This window comes from Prionailurus bengalensis, chromosome C1 (genome assembly GCF_016509475.1).
Source record: "Prionailurus bengalensis isolate Pbe53 chromosome C1, Fcat_Pben_1.1_paternal_pri, whole genome shotgun sequence".
Lineage (NCBI taxonomy): Eukaryota > Metazoa > Chordata > Mammalia > Carnivora > Felidae > Prionailurus > Prionailurus bengalensis.
The window spans coordinates 118252873-118280371 of record NC_057345.1 but is presented as its reverse complement, the minus strand read 5'-3'; the positions used below and the strand labels follow the sequence as shown (position 1 = coordinate 118280371).

The window sequence follows — 27499 nt, the reverse complement described above, 5'->3', positions numbered from 1 at the left end:
GAAATTCCCAATGGGAGGGGGCAGCTATGCAGAACACAGCTAGATGTGTTTTTAGATTAACATCAAAATGAAATAAAAAAAAAAATTCTCAAGGAGCTGCTGACCCCAGTGTGAGAAAGTCTGGATTGGGGTCAGCAGAACCTGGGGCAATCCCACCTGACCCTCTTCCTCTAACACTTCCTTTTTCCCACCTCCAGGGCACGCAGGAGGAACAGTGGGTGTTGGCCCAGAGCCCTCAGTGGTGTCCGAGGTAGATTGCAAACAGCAGCAGAAACATTTACTCCTCCCCCTCCAAGCCCTTGCAGTGACTTTGCAGCTCCTTCCTCAAGGGTGTGTGTGGGGGGGGGGGGGGGTCAGTTCCCCTGCCCTTGAATCCAGGCTCTCCTGTTGCTTGCTCCAGAGAACACAGCAGAAGTGAAGGTGATACTGAGCCAGACCCCTAAGGTGGTGGGTTCCCTCTTTAAGTCACCCCTGGTAAGGTAACTGGGAAATCAGAGCTCCCCCCTTGGTGGGGGACAGCACCTTGGTACCACTTCTAGTGGAGACAGGGTGCGGCGTGGGTAGGAAGTAATGCAGAAAGTTTTCAGGTCTCCCATTCAGAACTGGGGACAAGGGAAACACAGTGGCTCGCTGTTCCTCCTTCTTCATTGGAAAGGAAGCTCTAGCAAGCTGGAAGGTGAGTACTAACCTCTTGGCTGCAGTAAAGCCCAAGACAAGGACAGGGTGCCTTGTCCCCCTGCATTACGGCCATGTGGGGAAGGGAACTGATCCCCCACCCCCGGCTCAGGAGCCCAAGCTTTCCTGGTGGCAGCTGCTATTAAACTGTGTCATTCTGCAGAAGAGGCATGCCAAGCCCAGAGATGCTGTGTCCTTTTCCCAAACCACAGAGCAAGCAAAGGGTAGGCCGAGATGGTCTCCTGGCGTACGTGTTCTCAGCCTCTCCCTGGGAAACGCAGGGCCCTGCTGCTGGCCTTGCCTCCTTGCCCCTTCCCACAGACCCAGCTGAGATCAGAGATTCTCTCTTAAAGATGAGTGCTCCTTGAGGGCTCGAGGCCCGGCTGCTTCTTTTCTCCGGTCTTCCTGGTTGTGAGGGCTAAATCTGGCCAGAGGGGGAGCCAGGACAGGGTTGCTGATGGAGCTTTTCTGACTCCCCATCAGTGGGTGCGAGTTCAAAGTCTGGTGGCACAGCACACACACCTCTCTCCAGCAGTATCTGAAGCATGCTTATAAGTGGTTATTTACGTATGTATATTCACATTCGTGTGTGTGCGCGCGCGCACGCGCGTGCGTACCTATCTTTGTCCACTGGACTGTGAGCTCTGATGACATGGGCTCTGAGGTAGATAGATAGATAGATAGATACTGGGCAGGTGGATGGATAGGTGGATGAGTGGGTGGATAGATGGATAGATTTGTTCATAATGCAGTCAGATAATACAGAAGGAAGGCAGAATTCAGGGCAGGGCTTGATCCTAGAAAAACAGAAGAGCCAATATGAAGACACCGCAGCAACCAAGCCTCTGGGTTTGAAACTAGAGGGCCCAAATGCGGTCTTAGTCATTCAATTTCTCTAGTCTTTAGTTTCTTCTGTAAAGAGGGAATGGTAACAACGGGGTCTGCCGCTCAGAAACAAATGAGAAGACAAGCCTAAAAGAACGTGCTTCCGAGGTTCACAGGGCAGACGGGCTCAGGGCCGCGAACTCAGGCAGGTACGGGGTCCAGTTCCGGCTCTATCACATATGGACTGCTGGACCCCGGGGGAGATCGCTTGACGCCCCCCCACCCCCCGCCCCGCCACCACCGCCAAGCCTCAGCTGCAAAACCCGAAGAGGAAGTTGCTCCTTGGCAGGGGTTTGTGAATACGAAACAAGGTTTTGTGTTGGAAGCAGGTGCTCAGCGATGATCACGTGGCGGCTGCTGTCAATTTCTCTTCTCAGGAGGCCTGGCTCCGCCCCCTCGCAGTTTGGAAGATCAGAGAGACGCAGGTGGAGGCAGGGCCACAGCCAGGCGGGGACTGCTGCACTGCGGGAGGGCGGTGGGGGCGCGGGCTGCAGAGCAGGGCGAAGGGTGACGGCTCCCGCAGCGCATGGGGGGCAAGGAGAGCCGCTTGGAGGTGGTGGGCAGGATTTATAAGGAAAACCCTTTGCTCCTCAGCTGATTCCCAGGGAAGGGGGGAGGGCGTGGGAGGGGAGATGCTGGCAAGGCGAGGACAAGAGAAATATTTTAGAAACAAAATAATGACAGTTCTTGGGGAGATGCCAACATTAGCTTATCTGCGGACATGCTCCCTCAGGAAGGGCCAGGGGCCTGGCCGCTGGAGACAGCTGCCAACACAAACAAGGAGAGGGACCTGGCTTCCTCTGCGGACGAGGCCGAGAATAGGAGCCAGCTCTACATGATGGCAGGGAAAAGACAGGGTCTGGGGACCCCGAAGCAGCCCAAAGCAGCCGCGTACAGCCAGGGGCAGCTGGCATCCTGGGTTCTTCTGGTCCAGTTCTGGGTGCTTCTCATTCCTACTGGGGCCTGAGATAATTAATTCACTTCCCTCTGCCACCTCTCCCTCCATCTGTGAGCCCCGCCCCACGCCATCCTCTCCTTGCGTTGGAGGGACTGCCCTGTCCCCTCCCTGAGAAACAAGCCCCCCTCAGCCACTCCACCAAAGCCACCAGGGCTTGAGCAGAGGTTGCCCTTCCTCACCCGCTCCTCCCCAGCCGGTCCTCAGCCGGTACACAGCAGTGGTCAATGGCATGCATGCTCTTTTCCTTGGATCTGAATTTAGAGAGCATTTTCTAGGTCTTGGAAGGGATGAAAGGCTGGGAGCAGAGGACCTGCCCATGCTAAGCAAAGGGGTAAGGATGGGGGCTTTTCGTGGTAGAGAAAGGAAAGTAGAAGAAGAGGTACTGAAGGAGGGAGGAAGGAGGGGGACAAGGAGGAGAAAGAGAGAAAGTCCAACTCCCCTAAATACCCTCCATAGGACCTCAGACTTAGTCCCCACAAACCCTAACATTAAGTCCTATCCTGGGTGGCTCAGTTGGTTAAGCGTCTGACTTTGGTTCAGGTCGTGATCTCACAGTTCGTGAGTTCGAGCCGCGCGTCAGGCTCACTGTGGTCAGCGCAGGGCCCGCTTTGGATCCTCTGTCCCCCTCTCGCTCTGCCCCTCTCCCACTCGCACTCTCGCTCTCAAAAATAAATAAATAAATAAATAAATAAATAAATAAATAAATAAATAAATCCTATCCTGGTTTTCAATTTATGGACTTAATTTTTTTGGCCATTTTATTTTATTTTATTTTACTTGATATTCTAATTTATTTCTGTTAAGTTTTGATTTAAATTTCAGTTAGCTAACATACCGTGTAAAATTAGTTTCATGCATACCATGTAGTGATCAGCCTTTTGTATTTCAAAATATGATACCTAGAGAGATAGGTGTTACAAAATAACCATACAGCTTAACAAACCCTTAGTGACTAAATCGTAGGCCAGCTCGAGACTCGGGATCGCGGGTCCCCGAAGCCCTTCCCACTCACGACCTCCCTTCCCCTCAAAGTTGGCCAGTATGAGAACTTGTGTCTTTTCTTTATAATTTTACACAGCCAACTAAGCATGTGACGTGAAACACGATAGTTCAATTTTGCCAGCTTTTAAGCTTTATGTAAACGGAATCCTATGTGTTCTTTTGAGTTCAGCTTCTTTCATTTACTGTAACAGTTTTTGAGAGTAAATCACACTTTGCCTATTATTTGGGTCATTGGTTCTGGGTGCTGTGGATTACTCCACTGCGTGACCAAACTTCAATGTATTTATCCGTTCTACGGTCATGGACATGAGGGTTGTTTCCAGCTGGATGCTATTACACAGAACCCTTCCTGTCCCAATTTTCTTTAGGTGTCCACCCAATTTTCTTTAGGTGTCCTAAGATTTTTACCAGATTTTTACCACCAATGAGCGACCTGAACATGGGGACGCAGCACCCAACTTGAAAATGGGAAAATCCAGAGAAATTTGAGCCCTAATTAGGGCTGCATCCTGGACCTCTCAGAGAATGCAGGTTCAGAGTCATTTCACTTTCCAGGTCGATAAACGAACAAAGATTGTTTTGAGCGTGTGGAGTCTAAAAGGAAGGGAGGACAGGCCCCAATGCATGCGCGGGAGACCACAAAAAGATACCACCGCAGGCTTGAGGTCGAGGCCAGCTTCCATGAGGAATCAGTCTTGGAGAGGCCGGGAGGAAGGATTCATATAGCGTAACCTGGGCATTATTTAGTTCAACCCTTTGTACAGACGCAGCTCCAAATGTCTGAGATTCCTGGCTTCCTTGTCTCCCCAGACCAAGTGGGAACAGAGACCTCCTCCATTGCAGTCCAAAGGAGCGCCTGGATCACGCTTGTCTGGACGTTGAAGCCCGCTGGAGCACTAGGACAGCCATGGTGAGCCAGCAGGAGGGGACTGCGCAAGGTAGGAGCTTGTCACAGAGCAGCCTCTCGGGGAAGGTGGTGGACAAAACAAACAAGCTGACTTTGTAGAACAACGCTTTCCAACGTGAGCCCTTGTAAACGAGCATTTGGGTTCCAGAAATGGGAATCAGACTGTGTTCTGGGTTTGGTTAGGAGAACCCAAATCAACTCAATTTGTGGCCTGTGCACAGATTGCATTCAAGCATCGCAGAGGCTTTTGCTGCCTTGAGAAGACACACACACACACACACACACACACACACACACAGGGGCACCTGGGTGGCTCAGTCCGTTAAGCGTCCAACTTCGGCTCAGGTCACGATCTCACGGTTCGTGGGTTCGAGCCCCACGTCGGGCTCTGCACTGACAGCTCAGAGCCTGGAGCCTGCTTCGGATTCTGCGTCTCCTTCTCTCTCTGCCCCTCTCCCGCGCACACTCTGTCTCCTTCTCTCTCAAAAATACATAAAAATTAAAAAAAAAAAAAAAAAGAAACCTGTTTAAAAAAAGGAGACACACACACCCATCCGGGGACGCCTGCCTGGCTCAGTCACAAGAGCCCGTGACTCTTGATCTCAGGGTTGGGAGTTCAAGCTCCATGGTGGGTGTAGAGATTACTGAAAAAAAAAAATTAAATTAAAACCAAACTTAGAGAAGACACACAGAGATATTAGACACTTTGCTTTTTTACTTCGTGTATCAAGAACATCTTTGCAGGTGGATATGGATAGCTCGAACTCCGAAGCCACAGAATGAACATAGCATAGGTCATTCACCCAGTCCCCTGAATACACAGGGTATTTCCAGTGTTTTGGGAACAGTCGTGTGATACACACCCTCGTACATACATCACATGCCGCCGTCTTTGACAAACAGCTCAGATTGTGTCACTGTCCTCCTCCAAGACAAAATGCAGACTCTTTTCCCTGAGCTTCAAGGTCTGTACCATCTGGCCCTGCGCCTTCTCTGAGCTCCCCCCGGAACACCCTCCGTGCCCACTAGCGCCTGCTCTGCTGGCCTGATTGCAGGGCCTTGAACTGGCCAAGCCCGATCCTGCCTCGAGGCCGTTGGGCCAGCCGTTTGCTCCCCTAGAACATTCTTCCTTGATCTTCATTGACTTCTTCCTTGCCGCTCAGAGCTCAGGTTCAATGCCCCCTCCTCTGAGAAGCCTTCCTGCTCATCCAAGTTCAAGCAGCCACCCTCACTCTCTCATTATTGTCTTCTGTCAATTCTCTGGAGAGCCTGTCGAGGCTTGACTTGTGTCCGCTAAAAAGATGTATTGAAGTAACTCCTAGTAGCTGTGAATGTGCCCTTATTTGGGAGTCATCTTCGCAGGTGCAGTCAAGTTGAGATGAGGTCATCCTAGGAAAGGATGAACCCTAACCCAATGACTCGTGTCCACATAAAAAGAGGGAGATTTGGGCAAAAAGACACACAGAGAGAAGAGAACGCCACGGGATGGCAGACTGCAGTGATGTGCCTATGAGCCAAGGGACACGGGGGTTTGCTGAGAGCCACCAGAAGCCAGGAGAGAAGCAAGGAACAGATTCTCCAAGCTCAGAGCCTCCAGAAGGAACCACGCCTGCCAACACCTTGATTTTGAACTTCTGGCTTCCAGGACTATGGGGGAATATTTGGTTCTGTTATTTTAAGCCACTAAGTTTGTGGCCATTTGTTACGGCAGCCCTGGGAAAGGAACACACGGCCCTCGTCCCAACCCAGTACGTGTCTGGTTTCTCTCTTTCTTGGTTTCTTTGTGGTCTGCCTTTCCCATAAGAACGTCAGCCCCATGAGAGCAGGGGCCTGGGCTGTCCTCTCTGTGGCTACACCCCCAGTGCCTGACACACGGGCATTTTTGAATTCAGGGGCAAGGTGTTATTTCTAAAGGGAATGAATTCCTGTACGTGGGCTTGCAACATTTGAATGTCAGTGTATTCTGAGTTTGATGGACCATCAGATTATGTTCCCCCAAATGTGGTAGCTACAGTCCTCCTCCCAGCAGGCCACAGAAATGCCCATCTCCCATGTTCTATTCAGCCCTAGAGGGTGTTAACCTTTTCCACACTTGCCATCTGGAGGCTGAGCACGGGATGTCCTTGCTGGGCTAACTTTTACTTTCTTGGCTTTTGGGAAAAGTGACTGTCTTTTCATAGATTCAGGTGCTGTTTGCCCTTCTCTTATGAATTGCTTTCTTTTCTGTTGGTGTTTGCGGTGGACAGAATAAGGCCCCCCCTAAGTTTTCCATGTCCTAATCCCCACATCTGTGAATATGTTAGGTCACATGGCAAAGGGGAATTATGGTTGTGGGTGGAATTAAGTTGTCAGTCAGCTGACCTTGAGAATGGAAAATCACCCCAGATTATCTGGGGGACCCCAGTATAATCACAAGGGTACTCTGAAATGGAAAAGGGAGGCAGGCGAGAGAGAGTCAGAGAGGGGCAGCATGGGAAGGACTCGGCCTGATACTGCTGGCTTTGAAGGTAGAGGAAGGGGCCAAAAGCCAAGGCATACAGGCAGCCTCTAGAAGCTGGAAGAGTCTGGGAAATGGATTTTCCCAAGAGCCTCTAGAAGGAATGAAGACCTACCAACACTCTGATTTGAGCCCGGTGAGACTCATTTTGGACTCCTGACCTTCAGAACTAAAGGAGTTGTTTTCAAGCCACCAGTTCTGTGGTAATTTGTTAGAGCAAGCAGCAATATGAAATTAGTACACTATGTTTGAATTTTCTTATCAATTCTGAGATGTCTGTTGTATGTTAGGGCTATAAACCCTTTAATTTTTTTTTTTTTTTTTTTACATCCATGCTACCCTCGTGTTCTGGGACTGGAATTATTGGTTAATCATCTACCTCCTTCCTCCCTGAGCCCTCAAGGACCGGATCCATATTTTATCCCGGGGTTTCTAGCAAGCCTGGAAGGTGCACCAAAAATGCAGAATGAATGAAAGAACAGCTGAACTCCAGGAATATCTTTACATTCTCTTATCCCTGCATCCCCACATCCCTGTGCCCCAGGAACACCAAGGTTTCAGATAATGGGGAGACCCAAGTATTTGTTTTTTGGTCCTGTCCCTCCCTAAATGATTGGGTCCCTGTGCCTCACTTCCGAGTGGGGTCCAGGTAGAGAGCAGGACTGGAAGGAGCCTCGACACACAGCGAAACGCAGAGGCTGCAGGGCTTTGGGAGGTGGCCACGATTAGAATGAAGAGGCTTCCGGAATCCTCGAGTACTCCAGCACGTCACAGGCTGCAGCAGGACACCCTCCCACGAGGACCAGAATGTGACTCTACTGTGTGGCTTGGCAGAACTGGAGCGTTCTGAAGTCTGGGACACGGCGGAAGTGAGGGAGCATCGCTCCCCGGATAAAAGTTGATGACACACTGTCTCGGGGTCTCCAGATCTGTTGGATCACTCACTGGGGGAGGGCGTGAGCAGCCCCACGGAGCGGTCTCTGCAGCAGGGACCTGCAGCCTTGTGCCAACAACCACGTGTATGAGCTTGGAAACAAATTCCTTCGCTCCAGCTGAACCTTCATCCGACTGCAATGCCGTCCCCCCAGCCGGTCGCAGCCTTAAGAGACACCCTGAGCCAGAGGCACCCAGCGAAGCCGCTCCTGACTTCCTGGCCCTCAGAAACCGTGAAATAATAATGTGCATTGTTCTAAGCCAGCAAGTTTTGTTATGTAGTGACAGTAACAAATGCTTTTGGCAATCCTGGTCCTTGGCAGTTTTGAGAGCTACGCTCTAAGGCTAAGGCTCTAGCTTTCCAGCGTTTCCATGGGGAGATCCCAAACAGCTCTGATTCCTGATTCTGTGCGCCTGCCCCGCTTCCCCCGGCCACCGTGACGCCTTCTCCTTATCCCACGGGTTCTGAAATCTCACAGCCCTTTGCCTTGCTGGGTCCGCAGGTGTCTGGCAGGCCGTGTGGGTCTGCAGACTCCTTCCTTTCATTGCAGAGGAATTCTCCTGAATCCTTCGATTGACAATTTTCTCTATTCTCAATTGCTGAAATTCCTTTGGTTCATATTTTGGGCCTCCGGGGACTAGTCTTTATTTTCTTCTTCACTCTCCTCTCTTCCTCCGTGATCCATTTCTGTGTTTTTCCCCATGCTTTCTGGGTGATTCCATAGTTTCATACTCTCATCTTTTAGTGACGTTTTTTATTTTATTTTTTCTTACTCATTCTCTTTTTTTGTAAGTGTTTTTACTGTGTGCTCCTTTTCGATTTATTTTTATGTTTATTTATTTATTTTGAGAGAGAGAAAGAGATCACTTGTGCATGCACGTGAGTGGGGAAGAGGCAGGGAGCGAGGGAGAGAGAGAATCCCAAGCGGGCTCTACACTGTCAATGCAGAGCCTGATGCGGGGCTCGATCTCACTAACTGTGAAGTCATGACCTGAGCTGAAATCAAGAGTCAGACGCTTAACTGACTGAGCCACCCAGGTGCACCAAGTGCTCCCTTTTTCTTTTCTTTTTTTATTAAAAAAATTTTTTTTAATGTTTATTTATTTTTTTTTTGAGAGAGAGACAGAGAGAGAGAGCACACAAGCAGGGGAGAGGCAGAGAGAGGGAGACACAGAATCTGAAGCAGGCTCCAGGCTCTGAGCTGTCAGCACAGACCCTGACGTGGGGCTTGAACTCACGAAACCGTGAGTTCACGACCTCAGCTGAAGTTGGACGCTTAACCGACTAAGCCCCCCAGGCACCCCCCAAGTGCTCCCTTTTTAGAGCATCTTGTCCTTATGTCATTGATGCAAATATCTTCTCTAATCACTGGAAAAGTATCCACACGAGCTTTGGGAGAATTTTTGTATTTGTTTCTTTAAAAGTTTTCTTCTTGGGGCGCCTGGGTGGCGCAGTCGGTTAAGCGTCCGACTTCAGCCAGGTCACGATCTCGCGGTCCGTGAGTTCGAGCCCCGCGTCGGGCTCTGGGCTGATGGCTCAGAGCCTGGAGCCTGTTTCCAATTCTGTGTCTCCCTCTCCCTCTGCCCCTCCCCCGTTCATGCTCTGTCTCTCTCTGTCCCCAAAATAAATAAACGTTGAAAAAAAAAAAGTTTTAAAAGTTTTCTTCCCTGTGCACAGGCTTTCTCTGTTCTTCCAGGTTGCTCTATTCTATTCTATTCTATTCTATTCATCTCTTCCCTTCAGGGTTGAGTGTTCTTCAGATGTCTGCCAATCCTAATTTCCCTGTTGCTATTTGGAAGTAGCCGCCAAAGAACTGACTGGAAGGTCTAAACCTTTGGTGGGTTGGAATTTGTTCCCCGAGCCTCACCTAGGGAGACAGGATCAAAGTCAAGTCCCACCTGTATTTTAAGTTCACCTCCACGCAGGCACTTGTCGTGATGAACACCAGGTGTCATACGTAAGTGATGAATCACTAAATTCTATACCCCAAACTAATATTACACTATATGTTAACTAGTGGGAATTTAAATAAAAACTTGGAAAGAAAAAATAAAAATAAAAATAAATTCACCTCCGCGAATGGGCTCCTGGTGGACAGGTAGAGAGGTGACAGTATAAGGGGACCTGATGGAGGGCAGCAGGACAGGTGAGAGCCTCTCAGGAGGGGCCTCCCAGCTGGCCCCCATCATGTAATCTCTCTTGTTTATGATGAGAAGTTTCGAACTACAGAAAAGTGTAGAGAGCAAAATAACATACATCCATTTACCATCTAATCAGTAGTGATAATTTGAAAAAAAAATTTACTTCCCATTTTATTTATTTATGTATTTATTTATCGCTTTCAGAGGGAGGGAGAGAGAGAGAGAGAGAGCGAGAGAAAGCTTGAGCAGGGGAGAGGGACGGAGGGAGAGGGAGAGAAAATCTTGAGCAAGCTCCGTGCTCAGTGCAGAGCCCAACACGGGGCTCGATCCCACAACTGTGAGATCACGACCTGAGCTGAAATCAAGGGGTGGCCACTTAACTGACTGAGCCACCCAGACGCCCCATTTCCCGTTATCTTTTAAAGACATAAAACACTCCAGGTATAACTGAAGTTCCAGGTGTATCCCCTTCCAGTCTCTTTTGTCTTTCTAGGCTTAACGCTTCTACCCCTGGAGGAAACCGGTATCTCAACTTCGGGATGTCCAAGATTCTATTCCTTCCATTTATGCGTGCATCCATAAATAATAGATAATACTCTTCTGTGTCAAAGATTACACACATGAGCCAAAGCTATTTATAAATTCACTGCAATCCCTATCAAAATATCGGCAGTCTTTTTCACAAAAAAAATGGAAAAGCTGAGCCTCAGATTCATATCCATATGAATTCCAAGGGACCTCAGACAGTCGAAACACCGTTGAAAAAGAAGGTTAGACGTCTCACACTTCTGGGTTTCGAAACTTGCTACAAGGCTATAGTAACTGAAGCAGTACGGTACTAGTGTAAGTACAATTATAGCCACCAACAGAATAGAACAGAGATCCCAGACATAAACCCTCTCATACATGGTCAATTGATTAAAAAAAAAAAAAATTTAACGTTAATTTATTTTTGAGAGAGAGAGAGAGACAGAGCACAAGCAGGGCAAGGGCAGAGAAAGAAGACACAGAATTGGAAGCAGGCTCCAGGCTCCGAGCTGTCAGCACAGAGCCCGATGCGGGGCTCAAACCCACGGACCGCAAGATCATGACCTGAGCTGAAGTCAGACGCCCAACCGACTGGGCCACCCAGGAGCCCCTTGGTCAATTGATTTTTGACAAGGTTGCCCAGATCATGCGATGGGGAAAAAAGACAGTCCTTTCAACAACTGGTGCTGGAAAACTGGATATCTTCATGCAAAAGAAATCAGACCCTTAACTAACATCAGGCTCAAAAATTAAATATAGATAAAAGCCTACATTTAAGAGCCAAAACTTTAAGTCACCCAAGAAAACAGAGGGGGAAATCTTGACATTGGAATTGGCAACAATTTCATAGACTTGACATAAAAAATGCAGACAACAAAAGAAAAAAAACAGATAAATTGGACTTCATCAAAATTTAGTCTAAGTTTTTAAACTTGCTGTCATAAAGGTTTTTATAATAAACCTTTTCTTATCTTTTAATATCTGTAGGATCTTTTTCCTTGCTGATATTAACAACTTTTGTTATCTCTCTTTTTATCTTGGTGTTTATCATATTCATTACCTTTTAAAACAAATCTCTACTTGTTTTTAAGTTTATTTATTTATTTATATATAGAGAGAGAATAGGAGCAGATGAGAGGGAGAGTGAGGGAGAGACAGAATCCTAAGCAGGCTCCTCGACACCAGTGCAGAACCTGACATGGGGCTTGAACTCATGAACTGTGAGATCATGACCTGAGCCAAAATCAAGAGTCGGTGCCCTAAGTGACTGAGACTCCCAGGAGCCCCAGATTCATTACCTTTTTAATAACCCAGCTTTTTGTTTTGCTAACCTTCTCTTTTGTACATCTGCTTTATGTATTTTTAAGTAATCTCTGCCCTCACTGTGGGGCTCAAACTCACAACCCCAAGATCAAGAGTCCTGTGGTCCACCGATGGAGCCACCCAGGCACCCCATATCTGCTTTATATTTAAATTGACTTTGGTTTGTATTTTGATTTTCCCTTCTGTCTTCTTTCCTTGGATTTAAAGTTACTGTTCTTTTTCTAACTTGAGATGAAAATTTAGGTAAGTAGTTTTAAACTATTTTCTCTTATCATACATGCATTTACATCTTAAAATTTCTTGGGGGGGGGGCCTCAGTGGCTTAGTCTGTTAAGCGTCTGACTCTTGATTTCAGCTCAGGTCATGATCTCACAGTTCGTGGGTTCCAGCCCCGTGTCAGGCTCCACACCACCACGGAGACTGCTTGGAATTCTCTCTCTCCCTCTCTCTACTCCTCCCTCATTGTCTCTCTCTCTCTCTCTCTCTCTCTCTCTCTCTCTCAAAATAAATAAATAAACAAAATAAAATAGAATAAAACCTAAAATTTCTTTCTAATCACTGCATTGGCTTTTATCTCAGTGTTTGTATGCAATATTTTGATTTTCACTCAGTTCAAAATATTTTGACCCCCGAGTTATTTAAAAGTTCTGTTTAACATGCAAACATTTGAGGTCTAACAATCTTCCTTTTGTTCATTTCCAGTTTCATTCCACTTTGGTCGGAGATCATACCCAGCATGAGTTCATCTTTTGAAATTTGTTATAACTTGCTTTACGGCTCAATACACGTTCTATTTTGGTAAAAATGCACTTGGAGAGAAGAACGTGTATTCTCCAGCTGCTGGGTGCAGCGTTCTATAGCTGTCTATTAAAGTCAAGGTGATTAACTCTGTCATTCATATTTTCTATATACTTATTGATTTTTTTTATCTGCTTTTTCTATCAGTTGCTGAAAGAGATTCGTTAAAACCTCGACCGTGGTTACAAATTTGCCCACTTGTCTCTTTTGTTCTGTCAACTTTCTGCTTCATGCAGCCCTGTTATTAGGTGAGTACAAATTTATGATTGTTACGTCTTCCTGTTGAATTAGTCCTTTTATCATTATGAAACATCGCTCTTTACCACCATTCCTACTTCTGACTCTAAAGTCTACTTTGTCTGATATTAATCGAGCCACACCTTTCATTTGGTAAGTGCTTGCATGACATAATTTTTACCATCAGCTTACTTTCTGCCTTTCTGTATCCTATGTTTAAAGCATGTCTCAGAGGGGCGCCTGACTGGCTCAGTCAGTAGACCATGTGACTCTTAATTTCTGGGTCATGAATTCGAGCCCCATGTTGTGTGTAAAGCTTACTTTTTAAAAAACTTAAAAATAAAGTATGTCTCATAAGCAGCACACGATTGTTTTCTTTTTAATCCAGCCTAAAAATATTTGTCTTTTAATAGAAGTGGTGAGTGGAGCTTCGATCTGCAATCTTGTTTCTTTTTAACAATTTATGACACCGCGCCTTTAAACCTTCATTTCTCCTTTTGTGCATGTTTATTGTATTTTGCCTCTTCCGTTAAACTTTTAGTTTTATTTCTATTAATTTTTAGCGGTTAACTCAGAGGCATCATCGACTTTTGGAGTCTACCTTATAAATTGGAAGCTTTCCCATTTCACAAATAATAGAGGAAAACTATACTCGTGTGTACCCACCCTACCTTTTGTAATACTGTTGTTAAATGTTCTACTTTTAGGGGGACATGGGTGGCTCAGTCGGTTAAACGTCTGACTCTTGATCTCATCTCAAGTCTTGATCTCAGGATTGTGAGTTCAAGCCCTGCATCGGGCTGAGTGTGAAACCTACTTAAAAAAAAAAAAAGTTTCACCTCTACATACGCTATAAATCCCACAAGCCATAGTTATTCTTGTGGCTTCAGACAGTCAACCCTCTTATATCTGGGCACATATTTGCTTCTTGGAATTCTCTGTTCCACTCTGCAGTTCTGTTTCCATTCGGAATTGTCATCCTTGTATTTCTTGTAGCAGGAGTCTGCTGGTGGTGAGTCCTCTGACTTCATTAGCGTGAAAATGTCTTTGCCTTCATTTTTAAAATTAAATTAAATTAATTTTAGAGAGTGCACAAGCGGGGCGCCTGGGTGGCGTAGTCGGTTAAGCGTCCGACTTCAGCCAGGTCACGATCTCGCGGTCCGTGAGTTCGAGCCCCGCGTCGGGCTCTGGGCTGACGGCTCAGAGCCTGGAGCCTGTTTCCGATTCTGTGTCTCCCTCTCTCTCCGCCCCTCCCCCGTTCATGCTCTGTCTCTCTCTGTCCCAAAAATAAATAAACGTTGGAAAAAAAAAATTTAGAGAGTGCACAAGCAAGGGAGAGGGGCAGAGGGAGAGACAGAGAGAGAGAGAGAGAGAGGGAGGAGAGAGAAGAGAGAGAGACAGAGACAGAGAGAAGCTTAAGAAGCTTAAGTAGGCTCCACACTCAATGCGGAGCCTGACACAGGGCTCAATCCTACAACCCTAGGATCACAACCCGCGCCGAAATCAAGAGCGGAACGCTCAACTGACTGAGTCACCCAGGCGCCCCGCCTTCATTTTTTAATTGTTACCTTTAAAAGCTTTGAAACTATCACACAGTTATGGAAAAATACAATGTCCAATACAGAGAAATGTTTGTTCCTGACCCATTTGAGAGTATTTTGCCAACCCAGTACCCTTGAATACTTTGGCATATGTTTCCTATAGTGTTTTCTGGCATAACCACAGTACAGACTTCAAAATCAGGCAGTTAATAATGATGCGTTCCCATCCTATCCAAGCCCCCGGTTAAGATTTGTCAATTGTCCCGATAACTTCTTTAGAAAAGGAATCATGCATTATATCAGAAATTTCAGCTGTCATGGGTTATCATGCCTTCTTAGTCTCCTTCAGTCTGGACCAGCATCTCAACCTTTCCTAACCTTGATGCATTTATGGATTACAGGCTAGCCATTTTACAGAATGCTCCCCCCACCCCCGCCCCACCGCCATGTGTATTTGTCTGATAGTCTGATTTGCAAGCATTATAGTCAGATTCTTCATGTTTGGCAGGCATGTCACAGAAATGGTGCTAAATTCTCATTGCATCCCATCAGGTGCTGTATATCAATTTGGGCCATCGCTGATGATGCATACTTTGGTTGTTTGATTATGGTGGGGTCTGACAGCTTTCCGAACACTGCACGTTACTCTTTTCTCCTTTGTAACTAACGAGCATTTCGTGGGCAAGGACCTTAAAACTATACACACAGTCCTGGTTCCCATTGTGCTTTACTATTTAACTATTTGTATACACTTGTGGCTCCTTATTTTATTCAAAGGATTATAATCCAATTTACTATTTATTTTGATTTTCAGATGTCCCCGATTCGATTGGTGGAAGCCACTTCAAGACAGCTTCTGTATCCTTCTGACATGTCCCCATTATTCTTTGAGCGCTTCCGTGCATTTTGGCCCAGGATGCTCCAGACTCGCCTTGTACTTTCCCTGCCCAGTCCTGGAATCAGCCATTCTCTGGGGATCCCTGCCTTCTTTCTTTGAAACCGTTGTTTAGAAAACAAAATCTAGGTCTTGCTAATGAGATGTATCCACTCCTGGCTCTGTGTGAACACAGCTTGAGAATATGTATGCATATGTATACATACATGTAGTATCTATTATATATCTGTTATATATGCATATATTATTATAATGTATTAATATATGTGTATATATAGATGAATCCACTCAGATATATTCTTTTCCAAATAAACATCACAGGATTCATTCCAGTTTTCTCCTTTTCTATATTTATAACTCCCTCTCTTACTAAACCCAAACCTCCTCCCCCCTCCTCACCCTGCTCAGGATCTGACACCCCACATCTGGCTTCCCTCCCATGGGAATGCCCTTCTCATCCTGTCTGGGCTCTGACATCCTGCTCTGGGCCACCATGGCTTCCTCCACTCTCGACACCGTGCACACAAACGCATCCACGCCACGCCTTGCTCTGCCCCACCTGATGGCTTTAAATTGTTCACACATGGAAGAGAAGAAAAGGGAAAGGAAAGAGGACCATGAATTGCCTTTATTTTTGAAAAAAAAAATTCACAGGATATAGAACTTTTTTTTGTACAGTTAAAAATGCCTTTCCATTGTCGTCTGGATTTCATAGTTGCGATCAACATGTCAGCCATAACTCATTGTTGCTCCTTGGAATATGATGTGTTTTAATTTTTCTTGGCTGCTTTTAACATTTTCTCATTGTCTTTGGTTTGCACCTCTGTGTAGTTTTCTTTGTTTTTCTTTAACTTGGGATTCACTGAGCTTTGTGCATCTATGAGTTGATGTCTTTCTCTGATTCTGACAACTCTTGCCCTTTATCTCTTCGAATATGCTTTTCTTATTCTCTCTCCCTCCCTTTTTCTGAGAATCCAATTAGATGCATGATCGATATTATGACTGTGTCTCAATATGTGTCTTATACTCTGATCTATTATCTTCATTATTTTCTCTGTCTGTACTTCAGTTTGAGTACATCTATACACATGTCTTTGAGCTCACTAATCCTGTCATCTGCAGCTAACTCCATTCAATGAATCCTTAATTTCAAATACTAAGGTTTTTTAGTACTTGAATGCCTATTTGAATTTTTATAGATTCCAATTCTCTGCATCAGTCCTGCATCATTCAAGTGCCCATCTTTTTCTCTAAATATTCTCTTTATATTCTATTTATCATAGTTATTTTTACATTCTTGTCTCATAACTCCAAGAGAAAAATTATCCTAGTTGTGATGGTGGAATGAATACCTCCAACCAAAATTTGGTTCAAATGTCAAGACTGATGACATAAAGCACATACCAAGAAGATATGAGCCTTATTATACACATATGAGGATTTCTAGAGACAGCCTGGAAACTTTCCAAGCAGGTCTGAAAATGGCTTAAGAGAGCAGAAAAAGGAGACTGGCTGGGAAATCATTGGAGAGTGGGACTAGGGATAAGTGTTCCCATGCATGGACCAAGGCTTGCATGGTTTGAACTTCATGCTGAGACGAATGGATGGGGCACTTAGGCTTTCTGATGAGCTGGCCCAAGTCTAAAGTAAGGAAAGAGGGAGTGGTGGGGCTTAAAAGCTGTCAGCATTCAGGGACACCTGGGTGGCTCAGTGGTTAGGCATTCCATCTCTTGATTTTAGCTCGGATCATGATCTCACTATTCATGAGAGGAGCCCCATGTCGGGCTCTGTACTGGGAGTGCAGAGCCTGCTTGGGATTCTCTCTCTCTCTCTGCCTCTCCCCTGCTCATGCTCTCTCTCTCTCTCTCTCAAAATAAATATATAAACTTTTTTTTAAAAAGCTGTCAGCATTCAAAAGTTAAAAAAGGAGTCAGACTCTTTACTGTGCTATAGACCTAATGTTTGTGCCCCCCACACCAATTACATGCTGAAGCCTTAACCCTCGTTGTCATGGTATTTGGAAGTGGGGTCTTTGGGAGGCGATTAGGTTCAGATGAAGTCCTGAGGATGTAGCCCTCATGATGGGATTAATAAGGTTATAAAGAAGAAGAAATACCAGAGCTCCCTCTCTCCACCATGTGAGGACACAGCAAGAAGGTGGCCATATGCAAGCTAAAGAGACTTTCAACTAGGAACTGAATCGCCAGTGCCTTGATCTTGGATTTCCCAGCCTCCGGAAGCATGAGAAATAAATGTCTGTTGTTTAATCCACCCAGTCTGCAGTATTTTGTTATGGCAGCCTGAGCGGACTAAAACACCCTTATAAGTGTGCTTCTGTTAGAGTTTTTTCTCATGCTTATTGGTCATGATTTCTTACTTATTCACATGTCTTGTAATTTTTTAAATTGATTCCAGATAGTAGATATAAAGGAATTCCAGATCTTAAAAATCATTTTTGTTCCTCTCCAGAAAGGATTGTCCTGTCTTCTCTTTGACAGATACCAGGGGCAAATCACCTCAATCCAATCAGAAATTGAGTTGGGCTGGAACTGGACTCCAGGGTTAGTCCACCTCTGGTCTCAAATATCTCAAGGTTGAGAGGCACCTGGGTGGCTCAGTCAGTTGAGTATCCGACTTCAGCTCAGGTCATGATCTCACGGTTCATGAGTTTGAGCCCCACATTGGGCTCTGTGCTGACAGCTCGGAGCCTGGAGCCTGCTTCGGATTCTGTGTCTCCCTCTCTCTCTGCCCCTCCCCTGCTCGCACTCTGTCTCTCTTTCTTAAAAATAAGTAAACATTAAAAAAAAAAAAAGAAATTCAGGTATCTCAAGAGTGAGACATGGCAGGTGTTTCTTGCAGCTTCCTCTTTTTAGCAGCTTTCTCCTTCTAGAAGCTTCCTTCTCATGCACGGTCCTCCTGAGCTTCTCATACTATGAGACTGACAGGTCTTTGACTCCTTGGCCTTGAAAGTTCTGCTCTTCTGACGTGTTAAGCTTAACTCTTATGTCCCTTCACATGCAAACAAAATATGTAGCAAATGTCTTGAGGAGGATACTTACCATGTGTTTCTTGAAAGCTTTTTTCTCTAGCTGTGTTTTCCTTTTCACGAACTAAAAAACCGTGCCTTGATAGCCCAGACCACCGACCTCCTATAGTACCCCAGCAATCAGTATCCCACAGGGAAACTTCAGAGCTTTACTATTCTCTAGTCACTCAGGCTAGTCTACATGGCTGTCAAAATCCCGGCCGGTTTCTTCTTCCCCTAGTAGCCCTTTTTGCCCAGTGCTCAGTAGGGACACTGACTCAGCAAATGGACTCATAGAAGAAAAAAGCCTAGTAATTCCAACTCACCTAGGGAGGCTTTGTCCTTCCTAATAGGTTCAGTGCTATCTACTGCACGTTACCCAAAAGGAGAACCTCTCTGGATGCTTCATTTTCATTGCTACCTATCACAAAACTATCCTCATGAAGAAGGTGGGGAAATGTGAAAAGGTGATCACGACAATAATACACTCACGTAGATAGTTTAACCTATTGAATAGCTCCAGTGGAATATCCAAATGTTTTTCTTTCTCAGTCATGCTAAGGAATTAATGCCTTCCTTCCATACAGGGAGATTTGAATTTGAAGAGTATCATGGCTCATGTCACCTTTCAAATCTTTCTTGCTCAGCAACTACTGCCTCCATCTGTTTTTCAAGTTGGCTCACGATCTGAAGGAACAGTAGAGTAACTGGAAAAGAGAGGTTTTTTTAAAAAAAATTTAATGTTTATTTATTTTTGAGAGAGAGTGAGCGAGTGAGCGAGAGAGAGCAGGAGAGGGGCAGAGAGAGAGGGAGACACAGAATCCAAAGCAGGCTCCAGGCTCCGAGCTGTCAGCACAGAGCCTGACGCGGCGCTTGAACCCACAAACCGCGAGATCATGACCTGAGCCGAAGTCGGACACTTAACCGACTGAGCCACCCAGGTGCCCCAAGAGTGAGTTTGGATCAGGTAGAGGCTTCCTCTTAAATTTCTGTGTTACTTTCGGGAAGTTACTTAACCTCTCGTAAATTCTGGTTTCCTCTTTTGTAAAATAAAACAACCAATGCCTACCTCCTAGGGCTGTTGTAAGAATTATGTTAGATATCGGGGCGCCTGCGTGGCGCAGTCGGTTAAGCGTCCGACTTCAGCCAGGTCACGATCTCACGGTCCGTGAGTTCGAGCCCCGCGTCAGGCTCTGGGCTGATGGCTCAGAGCCTGGAGCCTGTTTCCAATTCTGTGTCTCCCTCTCTCTCTGCCCCTCCCCTGTTCATGCTCTGTCTCTCTCTGTCCCAAAAATAAATAAATGTTGAAAAAAAATTAAAAAAAAAAAAGAATTATGTTAGATATCAAGTACCCCAAACACAAGAAACAGTCTACACATTGTCCTCATTGGTCATCCCTGGTCCTCAGTTTACTCTGATGCATGATTAAGATGGTGGCAACCTTACAGAGTTGTTTTCATTCTGCAGTTAAATGAGACCATGGAGCAGAAGGGATTTGTAAAAGCACAATGCTATGCAAGAAGATTTGGTGCCCATGTTAGAGGTGACTCTTTTGGTTTCTGAGTCACCAAGTGACTGGTCTCATAGCAAAATCCAAAGGTCTTTCTGGTTAACTTTTGTTTCTAGGGCCTCTGCACTGTGGGTGTATCCTCAACACCACCCGTCTTCAAAGGATGGCAGGGTGCCATCTGCAGGGGGAAGCCTGCTGGGAGCTGACCAAGCTAGGACTTAGCGTATCTCAGCACACCCTCAAGGACCCAGGGAGCCCATCCTCCTAATCGCTAGGATACGCCCACCCAGCCCCATTAGGTTGCCGCTTGGTGCCGTACTTGGACTCGTACAAGGCATCGACCAAATCCCACCTCTGCATGACTAGCTGTGTGACCCTGGGCAAGTCCCTTAAACTTTCTGCCATCAGTTTCCTCATCCATGAACCCGGGATACAATAATACCTACGGCAGGACTGTTGTAAGGAATGAATGAAAATAACAACAGGAAACCCGGTGTATATGGGGGATGCCTATACATGGAAACTGTCACTCTGACCGGGTCCCTGACACCTCCTGAACCCATGGTGTCGGGCTCTGTGCTGGGTCAGCACCAACATTCCACCTTCCCGGCGGCCCAATCCTTAAAGATGGCGCCTTCCCGCTTCCCCATTTCCCAGGCAACAGAGGGCGCCTCTCGCAGGGGCCCTGGAAGGGACCAGGGGAGCCAATGGGAATGCGGGAAGGCCACGGAGGAGCCAATGGGCGCGGCGGCGGGGCCGGGGGCGGGCCCAGAGGGCCTCTCTGAATGCCTGGAGCATCAGGGCTCCTGGCCCAGCCTGCACTTTCCCGGCCTGGCTTGGGCAGGGCGCCAGGCCCCCCATCGGCCTCCACCCCACTTCCCAGCCCGGAGAGCATGCATAAATTAGGCTATTCTTAGTAGGGCCTGAAAAGGAGCCCTTTCTGTCTAATAAGAAAGACAAAGTTTTGTCAGTATCTATTTCTCAAACCCAAACAGTACAGTTCTATGGGTCTCCGAGTTCTGTCGTGGGGGAGCCCGAGCAGCCGGGGGTGCTGGGTGGTGCCCCAAGGAGCTGCTCGGGCAGGAGCCAGGTGGCCTAGGTCTGCTCGGCTTCGGCGAAGAGAACAGATCATCTACGGGGTGAGGGCGAACTGGTGTGCTGGCATCGGGAGTCAGCTTACAGAGGCCGGGCTCCGGCCACCAGGGGCTCCCTGGACTTCGGGACCTCTGCCCTCACCCTGCCTGGGGCCCCAGCAGCTTGAGGGCCCATGGGACCACCTCTGTGTCCTCCTAGCCCACCTCCTCCGGTTCTGGCCTCCTCTCTGCTCCTCACACACACCAGCCCCCACTTGCCATGCTTCCTGCCCCACCCCCCCTCCCCGGCTGCTCTTTCTCCTCCTTCAGGCCTCGGCTTCCCTGAGCATCCGTCTGCAGAATTGCTCTCCCTCCCCATCACTCTCCATCACATCGTCCTGCATTTCCTTTACAGTGCTTATCCCAACATGGAACCATTAATTCATCTGGTCATTGTCTTCTCCCCAACTAGAGTGTCAGCTCCACCAGGGCAGGGACCGTGCTGTCTCGTTCACGTGTGTACCCGCAGCACAGAGTGGACACTCAACAAATTAATGTTGAGTGAACGAATCCAAAATATGGTACTTAAATGCCCAAGACCCTTCTGGAACCATTCTTATGGCAGGTTGATGAGTCCAACCGCTAGCCTTATTCTCCATGGCCACCTGAGGAAATACCCATCGTTGGTGGCGGAGGTGTGGGGGGATCCTCTACTAAACACCAGCTTGAGAGAAGCTGGGGCCCAAACATGTCTGTGTGGCTCTCTCTGGTAGAACTAAAACAAGGGGGAGCTCTGGCCAACATCTCAGGACTTGGGGATTTTCTACAGCTGCTGTGAGCTAGATGCTCTGAAATCCCTGAATATCTCATTGATATTTTGTTGAGTGGAGAGTGTCTCCACTTGTCGAAATAATAACGAAAATGACCATGATATACCGAATTCCTGCAGCAGGCATGTTCCCTGTCTTAGCTCAGGCTGCCGAAATGGAATACCACGGGCTGGCTGGCTTAAATAAGACACATTTGTTTCTCACAGTTCTGGAGACAGGGAGGTCCAAGATCAGGGTGCTAGGGGATTCAGTTCAGGGTGAGACCCACTTCTTGGCTGGCAAATGGCCACTTTCTCTCTGCGTCCTCACATGGCATCTTCTCTTTTCTTTTTTTTTTTTTTATGTTTATTTATTTTTGAGAGAGAGAGAGAGAGCACAGGGTGGGGAGGGGTGGAGAGAGAAGGAGACACAGAATCCCAAGCAGGATCTAGGCTCCAAGCTGTCAGCACGGAGCCCGACACGGAACTCGAACCCACGAACCATGAGATCATGACCTGAACCTAAGTCAGATGCTCAACTGACTGAGCCACCCAGGCACCCCACTGGTGTCTTTTCTTATAAAGGCACTAATTCCATCATGGTGGCCCCACCCTCATGACTTCATTTAAAGCTAATTATGTCCCACAGGCCCCACCTCCAAGTACCATCACATAGAGGGTTAGGGATTCAACGTACGAATTTGAGGGGGTTGGGGAGACACAAACATGTTGCCCATAACACTCCCTACATCAACTAATCTCTACAGATATACCACGAAGTGAGTGGTTAATCTCATTTAGTAAGACTCTGAGGGGCAGGGAGGCTATGGAGGAGACTTACTCAAGGTCACACAGAGAAACCCAAGGTCAACATCCTCCTTCCCTAGTAGGCTCCCCCTCAAATCTGCTAGGTAGCCCCTATCACACAGAGATCATACGACAGGCCCTGGGGTCTGGTCAGCCTGGCCCCTAAATAACAGAGTTTGTTGCTGAAAAAAACTCAGAAAAATGATATCCCGGATCAAATGGAACCCTTTGCCCTAACCATCACATTATGGATTTGCTCACTTAGTTTTCTTGGTCCCACAAAGATTTGTTGAGTATGTACTCTGTGCCCCAGAATACGGCAGTGAACGAGACAGCATGGCTGCCCCCCCAGTAGGGGGTAGACAGTGAAGCACCAAGAAAAGAGTCCCATATGGGACTCCGTATTATAACGGAAATACACAGAGTAAGGGGTGTAGAGCAAGGAGGAATTGGGAGTCCCCTCCATGTGGGTGGTCAGGGGGGCCCCTCAGAACAGGTGACAGGACAGAGGCTCCTAGAGGGACAGAGCTTGGTGACACTCCACATGACCACTCCTGAATTTCGGAATCACACCTGTGGAGCCCAAGACTCTCTGCTCAGAAGGGAACTCCGGGTGGGCCCCACAGCACAAGGCCCAACGGGACCCCAGTGTGTGCCCTTTCTGTGCCCACAACACCCCTATTTCCATCTTTCCTGCATCTGCCCCCCCCCCAGCCCCACACCTCCCCTTTGTTTCTTTATTTATTTTACCACTTCCGAGGAGTTTCTAGTGGGAGAAAAGGCCTAGAATGGGGTTGTTTGAGGACAAGGAAACGAGCCACTTGCTGTGATGAATGTTCTTGAAAAGCAATTTCTTTTTTCACAGGTAGCTCACTGGGCTTGGGAACAAAAGCGCTTTGGCTCCCTATCAAGTACTAACAGAGGCTAACTGTTTTCTGGGCACTTCTCTTTCCCCGCACACGCTCACTTGTGCCTCTCCCTATGCATGACAGAAATGACATCCAGTTCAAGGGCTCCCGGGGGTCTCCTCCCAGGATAAAGTGGCAGCTGTTTTCATGGCGCTGGAGGACCCTCTCCCTGCCCCCCACCCTCTCCCCCTCCTCCGCTCATTTGTGCCCAAGCATCGACCTTGCACTGCCAGGACGTTTTCTCTGGCCTGGTGGGAGGGGAAGGAGGGGGTCCCCAGGAAATCAGAGACCAGGTGGAAATCCTGGAAAGGCCCATGCCGCTCACGGCAACCAGGAGCTCACCTGCGCTCTTCCCACCGTGTAGCAAGAGGGGAAATAACCCTGCACATTTGCCCCTTGGCTCCAACCACACCCCCCACCAAAGCCGCCATATTCACACTGGGAGGCGGGCTTTCTCGGGTGTTCTCAGTTTACCCATGCAGCATCTTTGCCCCCTGAGGACGGACTCTCAGGCACCGTCGTACATCTGCGGGGAGCACTACACTCAGATGATGGTGACAGAGAGGCCACTGATACTCCTAACGCACTGGAACCCTGCTCTTGCCACATGAGGGCTGATCCTGGCTCTCTGGGAGAGCACGTTAAATCGCTGGCAAGTGTGACAGCTAAAGCAAAACAGGGGATTAGGTTTCCAGCTGGGCCCGCGCAGCACGGGTGAAAAATTACAGTGTCTGAAACGTACTATTACGAGAGTCTGCGTTTTAGCAATAATTCCAGGAAACCAGAAGTCTCCCGCTAGTGTATATCCTGAAGGGAAGTCCGGACCAAACCCTGCCTCTCTCTCCTGCTCCTCTTGGAGCTGGCTCCTGCTTTTAGGTTTGCCAAAGGGACAGTTGTCAGAAACCAGAGGCCGGCTGGGGGTGACTCAGCCCGGACAGGCAAGTGGACGTCACCGTCTGATCGTATTACAGATGTGTCCGGGAACATGACTTCACTTCCACAGCAGAATGCTGGAATTAGGGATTTGGGTTTGTTCTCCTAAAGGGGATGTGACTTTTCTCATGTCCATCATTAAGGAAGAGAGGCCTTTGTCCCTTGTAAAAAGAACGTGAGACAAGTAGAAGGGGGTAGGCTTCCTTTTGCCCACTTTGCCGGCCCCGATTCTGGAGCTTAGACAGGACTCTAGACTGAGGCCCCCAACTCCAGCTTCTGACAGTGGCTGCAGAGGCAGGGCATGGAAGGGTCAGGCCTGTGTAGTCCTCCTTCCTTTTGGGACTATGGTAGCCAGCCTCCAAAGATGGCCTCCAAATGGTTCCGCCTCCTGGTGTTTACGGACTTGCAGAGTCCTTCCCTATCAAGGTGGGCTGGCCTTGTGACTAGCTTTTGACGAGTCGAATATGGCAGAAGTGATACTTGTATTTCTGAGGCCAAGTCACAAAAAGCCTTGCAATTCTGCCAGGGTCTCTTGGGTCATGCATCTGGAAGGAGCCAGGCTCCATGCAAGAAATCAGACTATCCCAAGACCACCGTACTGGGGAAGAAGTCTACAGAGCAAGACCATGTGGAAAGACAGCTGCCCAGCTGGTCCCCATCCTCTCAGCCACCCAGCTGGGGCACAGACGTGCCACGTTGGACCATCTGCCCAACTGAGCCTCTGGCCTCCAGCTCTGGCCACCACCTAACTGCATCCACAAGAGAGACCTCAATCAAAAATTGCCTGCCTGAGCCCAGTCAACTCATGAAAGGAAGCCATAAATTGCTATTGTGAGCCACTAAGTTTTGGAGTGCTTCGAAACATAGCGAGAGAAAGCCGGAACAGAGATCCCGGCTTGGAGAAGGAAGGGGTTAGCAAAGAATTCCCCAGTCTAGCTGACCAGTGATTTCTTTTTAAAAAATTTTTTTTTCAACGTTTATTTATTTTTGGGACAGAGAGAGACAGAGCATGAACGGGCGAGGGGCAGAGAGAGAGGGAGACACAGAATCGGAAACAGGCTCCAGGCTCTGAGCCATCAGCCCAGAGCCTGACGCGGGGCTCGAACTCACGGACCGCGAGATCGTGACCTGGCTGAAGTCAGACGCTTAACCGACTGCGCCACCCAGGCGCCCCATAGCTGACCCGTGATTTCAAGCACTGGTTTTTCACCCCGCTCAGCTAAGGAATCTTTTGTCCGTTGGAAATCATAAGCAGAACTGTGATATGTTGCAGAAAGAAAAGCACGGGGCCTCTCTTTTTGAAAAGGTGGGAGGCCCTGCCCAAGCACTCTTTTTTTCCACATGCCCCTGCACCTGCTCCTGGGAAATGAATGAGATCTCCATTTAGTCCCCCAGGACTCTCTCTCTTGTTCTCCCTTCTCTCTTTCCTAAAAAGCAAAGAAAAAAAAAATCAAAAACAAAGAACAAAAACCAACCCACCAAGGACTTTCTTCATCCACACCCCCCTGGTCCAGAGGGCATCCTGGCCACCCCCTGGATTCATGCCCACAGCGCAGAGGCCCTGCTGGGCGTCCTGTACATCTGAAGGTTACACACTCTGAAGGCCTTCCCTTCTTCAGTTGGTGGGAGATGCCCCAGGTGCCTCGAGCACCCGTGTCCTCTTGCACCACCCTGCCTTCCTTCACCAAAAAGACGCCGGGGTGGCGGTCCGGCTGGTCCTACTGAGATACTGGATCACCTCTTCTGCCAAAAGACATTGTTCTCAACAGACATTGTCATCAACCTCTGCTTCCAGCCCGCCATTTCGAGAGAAAAGAGACAAGCTTGTAGAACCTCTGTTGTCCTCCCGGAGACACTGAGGCCCAAAGAGGCTCAGGCTCTGAGTAAAGCAAGAGTAGAGATCCCTCCAGCCCCAGTCCAAGCCTCTCTTCCCAGCAGCCCTGGCTGCTCCACCACCATTATGTGCCCAAAGGCGGTGGCCAGAGGCCTAAGGGGAAGGGAAACTTCTCTTCCAAAACCAAGCCAAGCTGCACCCCGGCTCTCCCTGCAGACCTCCCCCGGCACAGTGACCAGCATGGCCCCCTCCCCCACCTGGCTCATCCTGGCTGACGCTAGAGCCTGTGAGTCCCTCCAGGACCAGGCGATCACCCCATAGCCACGGCCCTCCCCAAGGAGACAGTGCGTGCTGCATAGATCTTGCTCCCTTTCCATCCTTGTTGCCAAATCCCCCCAGACTCTGTCTGCTCCTCTTCTTCTCAGGGAGAGCGAGGACTTGCCTAATAAGCGCTTGACTAGTCTCCAAAGCCAAGGTTCGTTCCAATGGCTTTGACTTTCAACCTCCCCACGTCTCCCTGAAAAGATGAACCGCGCTTTTGTACCACAGCGCATGCCAGGAATAGCTCACATAGACTGCTTGCGGGAGGGGGTTTCATGAGGAAGAGGCCACAGATAAGCCAGACATCTGAGAAGGGCCATTAAGATGATGGACGCCTTTTCCCATGGTGCCTCGGGCAAGCCTTGAGCCTTATTACTCATCTCTTCGGCGGGGAGGTCACGACGTGAGCGTGCCCTGTGCTCCTCTGGCCAGGACGCGTGCCCTGGGACCACACTCACATCCTTGGAAATGGAGACTGTGGAGTGGGACCTCGGAATGTTCTGTTTCTAGAGGGCTCAGTGCGTCCCTGCCTGAAAGCAAGGCTTGGACAAAACGGACAGGGGTTCCTTCCAGGCCACCGCGGCCACGCCACAGCCACCATCCCCGCCTCGCCACCGTCACATTTCCCCCCAAACCAGCCAGAATCTCGTGCTCGCTTCCGCATCCACGTATGCTAAAATTGGAACGATACAGAGAAGATTAGCACGGCCCCTGCACAGGGATGATGTGCAAACCCACAGATGGTCCCAACAGCCTGCAGAGAAGTTAGGAGACTTGCTCCTCTGTAAGTGAGGGCAGAGCTGGGATTGAAAACCGCGTCCGTCTGGTTCCAAAGCTCACCACGGTCTCTCCATTAGGGACACCACCCGTGTGATTGAGAGGGTGAGACTTTGCCGTGACAGAAACAAGAGACTGGATTCGAGGTCTGGGAGGACCTGGGTCAGTCTGAACCAAATAAT

The 27499-nt window shown here is 48.1% G+C and overlaps 1 long non-coding RNA gene and 1 other non-coding gene across 2 annotated transcripts; both read left to right on the top strand.

Moving 5' to 3' along the window:
• The first annotated feature begins 400 nt into the window (after positions 1–400).
• LOC122481244 lies at positions 401–15653 on the top strand. Its single transcript, XR_006296794.1, has 4 exons — positions 401–676; positions 4331–4458; positions 12796–12896; positions 15241–15653. It is a non-coding gene; the product is annotated as an uncharacterized LOC122481244 (long non-coding RNA).
• Positions 15654–27188: 11535 nt separating this feature from the next.
• LOC122482269 lies at positions 27189–27297 on the top strand. The gene has a single exon (XR_006297071.1). It is a non-coding gene; the product is annotated as a U6 spliceosomal RNA (small nuclear RNA).
• The last annotated feature ends 202 nt before the right edge of the window (positions 27298–27499 follow it).